The sequence below is a fragment of the Lygodium microphyllum genome, chromosome 16 (genome assembly GCF_053477565.2).
Source record: "Lygodium microphyllum isolate KBCC chromosome 16, Lygodium_microphyllum_v1.1.10, whole genome shotgun sequence".
NCBI classification, from domain to species: domain Eukaryota; kingdom Viridiplantae; phylum Streptophyta; class Polypodiopsida; order Schizaeales; family Lygodiaceae; genus Lygodium; species Lygodium microphyllum.
In genome coordinates this window covers 1,984,477-1,991,314 of record NC_141150.1, presented here as the reverse complement: position 1 = coordinate 1,991,314, position 6,838 = coordinate 1,984,477, and the positions used below count along the sequence as shown (strand labels likewise).

The following is a 6,838-nucleotide window of genomic DNA, read 5'->3' as shown; positions in this document are numbered from 1 at the left end:
CATATATTGGAGTCTTTTAGAGTGTCGAATAAATTTCTTTTTATCAAAAATCTGGAACAATTTAGAACTGTTTTTTGAGAGTAAGCGATTTCAATCATGGGTAGTTGGGTCTTGGGACGATGATCTCAAAGAAAGCAACGTATCTTTGAGGAAGAAATCTCAACAAAGAAATAGATATTATCACACGATATCTCCATTTTGTCTTTCAGAGACTTCCCCTCTCCCGTCAAGCCCCTTATCTCAGAAATATCGATCGACACATTCTCCTTGTGGTTCGGCCAAAAAATATGGATCAGAAAGGGAAAAAAAATTTGAGGAAATGAATCGAAAATTAGCTTGGATTGAACTTTTCTTAAATAATTCAAATAATATAGAAGATTATTACCGTATGATTTCCCCGACATCCCGAGTTCATGATCCCTTGAAGAAAGAAGTTGCGGTCGATGGATCAATCGACTCTTCCAGCGGGACAACAGCATATGAATCTACAAGCTTCATACCACGATCCATAAATTGTACTTTATCCAAATTTCAAGGAGAAATAACGAATCATCCGAGTCCATTGGTGCTTCACGATTTTCAACTGGCTAGGTATCAAGCATTATCCTCTATAAAATATATTGGATATTTAATGATCTTTCCCTTTCTAATTACAATTGTTATAAAAAAGAGATTTCTAGAACCTTGGATTAGACAGTTCTGGAATACGTCTCAGCCACAAATATTTATCAACTCCTTTCAGGAAGAAAGGGCTCTAAGTCGGCTTCAGGAAATTGAGGGATTATTGTGGTTGAACGAAACGATGGGAGATTCTAACCGTATTCAATTGTGGAATTGCGATACGGATGCCTGCAATGAAACAATTCAATCCGTGGTGATGTATAATGAAGCCAATATTCAAACAATCTTGCGTTTATCAACCGATATTACTAGTATTATCACCTTAATCTTTTTATTTGCAACGGGTCGAAGAAGACTTGCTGTTCCAAATTCGTGGATTCAAGAGTTATTTTACAGTTTGAATGACACAATGAAAGCGTTCTTTATCCCTTTATTAACTGATTCGTGTGTTGGTTTTCATTCCCCCCATGGCTGGGAAATTCTCACAGGTTATTTCCTAGAGCGTTTGGGGCTTGCTCATAACAAATATGTGATTTCTTGCTTCGTATCAACCTTTCCAGTTATTTCAAATATAGTTTTTAAATATTGGATCTTCCATCACTTGAATCGCGTTTCACCTTCAATCGTAGCGACTTATCACACAATGAACGAATGATTTTCATTCTGCTACGTTTTTTACTTATCTCCCAACCATGGATTACCCTGATTCTTCCGAGAAAGTACGATTTTCTTTTTTTTCGGTTCTAACTCTTTTTTTTAATTCCCCCGCCCATTGAAAAATGTGTTCCTTTTTGTAATAATAGGCTATCCTTGAATTTTCACAGCCATACGCAATAGACGACTATGTAATAGTAGGTAGGAATCGTCGGGAAACCGTCCGCCGTCTGAAAGGGAAAAGACTTAACCTAATTAAGTACTAATCATCAAATTATGCACAAAGATATTCCTAACATTTGGATAAATAAATGGTTGATTTCACTTCTATTAGCAATAATTAGTAAAGAAGTAAATTATCCATTCGTAGCAAATGCGTATCCAATTTTTGCGCAACAGAATTATGAGGATTCTCGCAAAGCTACTGGACGTATCGTATGTGCCAATTGCCACTTAGCCAAAAAACCTATTGATATTGAGGTACCACAATCTGTTCTTCCCAATACTGTATTTGAAGCAGTTGTTAAGATCCCCTATGATACGTAGATAAAATAAGTTCTTGCAAATGGTAAAAAAGGAGGCTTGAATGTTGGTGCTGTCCTTGTTTTACCCGAGGGATTCCAATTAGCCCCTCCTGAACGTATCCCAACTGAGCTGAAAGAAAAATTGGGAAAACTCTCATTTCAGATCTACCATCCTGAGAAAACAAATATAATTCTGATAGGTCCGGTTCCGGGTAAATCATATCGTGAAATTGTCTTTCCAATTCTTTCGTCGGATCCTACGACTAGTAAAGGAACCTATTTTTTGAAATATCCTATCTATGCTGGGGGAAACAGAGGAAGGGGACAAATATACCCCGATGGAAGCAGAAGCAATAACACGGTTTATAATGCTTCGACAACTGGAAGGATAGAGAAGATAGCACGCAAGGAGGGAAAGGGAGGATACGAGATTACTATTGAAGGAACGTCTGAGGGGCACGAAGTCATCGATGTTGTACCCCCCGGACCTGAACTCATTGTTTTAGAAGGTGAATCTGTTAGGGTTGATCAGCCATTGACAAACAACCCTAATGTTGGTGGATTTGGTCAAGGGGAAGCAGAGATTGTGCTTCAAGATCCATCACGCATTCAGGGTCTTCTAATATTTTTTGCCTCGGTTACCTTGGCGCAGATATTCTTAGTACTAAAGAAAAAACAGTTTGAAAAAGTGCAATTGGCAGAGATGAATTTTCGAACTTACTTTGTACCTTACCCATCATTTTCTTCTTTCTTTCTTTTTCGTCCTTTGTTTGACGTAGCACTAAGCAAACTATTTAAGATTTGCTTGTGATTCTATCGGGTACAAACTTGCAGTTCCATCACTTAATTGGTACTAGGATTATAGGGAAACTCACGTAACTAATTTCGTTGAATCGTTCCCCTTGAAGAATTGTCTCTTTTTTTTTTCAATTTGAAATTCTAGAAAGAAGGAGCCCAATACTAATCTGGTACCACGCTTTCATTTTCATTAAGAATAATTAGAATTACCGTTTACTAAACCTCGATCGATTCTCTGCTGGAGAATCGATCGAATTGTTATTTTTTCAATTTTGATTGAACCGCAAAAAATTGATGTATTATTTAGAAAAGCTATTTAATCGGTAATTTGATTCACAAATTGATGCCATCACAGATTAATAGGTTATATGATCAAATGCAGGATTTCTTTTTTCTTTTTTTTTTGAATTATATGGAGATCAGCCAAATGACGTATTTTGCCAATCATTCTGGTTTCCCCATCTACATTTGGAGTATTTCAGGTGGAATAAAGAGATTTTCAATATTGTTTCTTATCAAAGGGATGATCCCAATCCGGAATAAGCCCCATAAAAAGATATTCCCATTAAACCAATTACGAGTATACCGGCTACAGTACCGACTAGCCACAAGGGAATCCTTCCATTGGAATTGGCCGTTTCTCCTATCCTCCCCCAACCATATTCTCAGTCTCATTATCTGGTCGCGACTCGAGACATGAACAGTCATAAGTGGTTGGTATGCCAGTAATTCCCAATCAATGTTGATAAATCATTTCAATATTTAATTGAAAAAATAATTAGAGAATGAAACAGCAAGTATGAAGATCAGCAGGAGTCCCCAATAAAGGCTTGTACGATTTAATTCTACGCTTTGTTTGTTCGGATTTGGTTGTGTCATGGATTCGAAGCTCATGTAAGGACATACTATCGTTGAATGAATTGCATTGCTGATATTGATCCCGAGAAGAAAACCGTGGGTATAGCTAATCCATGAACGGCCAACCATCTAACGGTAAAGATCGGATAGGTTGTGTCTAAAGTCATTGGTACCTCCTAGAAAGATCTGGTGAATGCATCAACTTGTTCTAATGAGTCAAAACGGCTAGTTATCAAAGGAACTTCTTGCCGGGTTTCTGTAAAATACTCGTTTGGGCGAGGGCTTCCGAAGACGTCATAGGCTAAACCTGTACTGACAAATAACCAGCCCGCAAGGAACAGTGAAGGTATAGTGATGTTGTGGATAACCCAGTATCGAATACTGGTGATAATGTCAGCAAAGGGGCGTTCTCCCGTATTTCCAGACATGCTTCGCTCCGTACTCCGTTGTAGTATAAATAAGGAATTGGAAGTATTGATATGAGAGGTGTAATAAAACTCACCAGGCAAGAACATCTTGCTAACCCTGATTAAGTTGTCATTATAATACCAAGGATATATTGGAAACATACTGGATTAGTATAGCTAGCCCTTCCCCGAAGCGGCAAGATTGGAATTAAACGAAATCAAAGTATTCTAGTGAGACGACAGCTAGTGTAAATCACGAGGCACAATGATGACCGTGTTGTGTTCATCACGCCAATCTTTTCTTAAAGTTTTTTCAAAGTGGTTAACCTTTTCCTTTTTTTTCACAACAAAATTCTCGTTGACCATATCAATATTTTCTATTGATTTTGAGGTTCTTTCATAGAGAAAGAAGTTCAGACCTACGTCACCAAAGATAAGCTAGTGTCAATATTTCATTTGTTTATTTTATGCATAGTTCATATAGAATTTTTGCAGGTATCCTAAGGTGGGTAATCTTAGGTACAGTTCATTCCTCGAATAACATCCCAACACGTTTGAGGATGAAGATCCTTTACGTAATTTCGGGACGTCTAAATCCCATCTGTAATCTCGTTGAACAATTTCTTTGAGTTTCCTCCTCTGGATTTTCCTCAAAAACGAAAATCTTGCTAAGTATCCACTGTCAAAGTTGATAGGTAAATTAATTGGCATTTGAATCTATCTTTCCTTTCCGGAATGATCACTCCAAGGATATCGATTATTTACTATGAGAAGACCCTTCATTTATGCAATGTAGAGATCATACCTTTTTTTGTGTTGTTCATCACTCGATTCTACAATTCACTGTCATAGCGCATTATGCATCCTTGATGCAGGGAGGAAAGTATCAAAAAAGTGTTTTAAATGCTTATTCTGCTCCGGCTGGTGGTCCTCATTTCGATACGATGGTCTAAGGAAGGCGCGGGACACATCCCAGGCGCTGCTTGTCAATTTTGTGACATGCTTTTCTAACGGATGAACCGGAATTGCTGTATTGTCATAGCCCATGACCAATGTTAATCAATTCGTTATTTGACATTCCAAGTAAGAAGATTATGGAGGACCTTCTGGAGCTTGAAATTGGGTACGTCCCGGCTGTCGTCGGTAAAGCAAACTTTTCCTGAAATAAGTTTTTTTTCAAACTTTTAAAAAACATTATTGCTATACAATTCTTCTAATTTTCAAATACTGCTAATTTCACATTTTTTTAGTTAATGAATAACTTCTTGAAATTATATACTAATCTATCCCATAGTTTTATTTAGTGTTTTAATCCATGTTTATTTCAATAAGCTATTTTGGATTTTTGTTGTGCGTATTAATAGTAACCTTAATATTATTTATTGGATCGAATAGAATCCAGCTTTTGTAAATTAAAAATGTGAATAAAAAGTGGAAAGAAACAAAGGGGAGTTTTTAGCTCCTAGTAATTCAATGTACTTACCTAGTATTAATTACTATAGAATTTACTACTGTGAGTATTTTTACCTCAACATTCTTTTAATAAACTCAAATGGTTGAAGCATTATTATCCGGAATTGTATTAGGATTAATCCCAATAACTTTGGCTGGATCGTTTGTAACTGCGTATTTACAATATCAACGGGGTGATCAACTGGATATCCGTTAATAAAACAATGAAATCTTCTTTATGCTTTTAGGTTTTCCCTCAATTCTGCCCATCTGTTGTCTCTCCGTCATCACTCTCAAAGCCTATATAAGAATTTATGGAACAGATCATCTAAGTAGATAAATAGACGGAAAATTTTTTTATATTAACCCTAGGTTCACAAAAATCTGTTTTTTTATTCACTTCGATTTATATATTTTTGTAGACGCGCCCTATAGGATTCGAACCTACGACATCGGGTTTTGGAGACCCGCGTTCTACCAGACTGAACTAAAGGCGCTTCTTGATACATATTACTAATATTTTAGTTTTTTTTTTGGGGGGTACCGGATTGAATTAGAAATATTTTATGGGACAAAGAAGAAACAAAATGGGAAAAACTATGAAAGGCTATTGAAAAGAAAGAAACAAGACAAAGCGTTGGGTAGTTGTGTTTCCCATTTTTAACTGTATGGACAATCCGTTGTAAACACGCAAAAGATAGGGATGGCAGGATTTGAACCCGTGACATTTTGTACCCAAAACAAATGCGCTACCGAGCTGCGCTACATCCCTATTAACCTCCATGTTTGGTCAGTGTTTCAACATCGGTAGGACTCTACTCAAATCATTATAGCCAATGGTTGGCAAAATTGGCTACTGAATACAAATATAGATTATATTCTCCAGGGAAGTAAGTATTGAAAACATCATCCAGAGAGGTCAAATGTTGATCAAGAAATTTGTGTACAAATCGCCTGTGCGAGCGAGGAGAAACACTCAGCATCTAGAGTAGCAACCTGTCCAAGTGTTTTGCGATTTAAACAAACTTGGTTTTTGTACAAAAAGTGGATCATAGTACTATAACTGATCCCATTTTTTTTTGCCGCTGTGTTGATTCTGGTTACCCACAAACGGCGAAATTCTCTTTTTCGATTCTTTCTATCTGAATAAGCATAGGATAGGGCTTTTATTCCTTGTTGGTTTGCCGTTCTGAACAATTTGGAACTAGCCCTGAGAAATCCATATGCTTTTTTGAGACTCTTTTCGTGACGCTTTCGAGCCACAGATCTGCGTTTTACCCTAGTCATTCGATGCCCACCCCCATCAAAAATCAAGTTTTTCTAAAATCAAATCAGTTTATTAATACTCTATTAATAATGAAACTATTGATTATAAATTGATTTTGTTTCTTCGCATTACTCATTTATCATTCATTAGATTCTTTATTCAACATGATAAGCACTTGAATTATACATAAAATACATAGTGAATATCGACATAGAAAAGAAAAAGTTGTCTCGTACGCACAAAAAGCTTTATATCTG

General features: G+C 36.6%; 1 non-coding gene across 1 annotated transcript; it reads right to left on the bottom strand.

The window, feature by feature from the left end:
• Positions 1 to 5,737: 5,737 nt before the first annotated feature.
• TRNAW-CCA (transfer RNA tryptophan (anticodon CCA)) lies at positions 5,738 to 5,811 on the bottom strand. The gene has a single exon. It is a non-coding gene; the product is annotated as a tRNA-Trp (tRNA).
• Between the last annotated feature and the right edge of the window lie 1,027 nt (positions 5,812 to 6,838).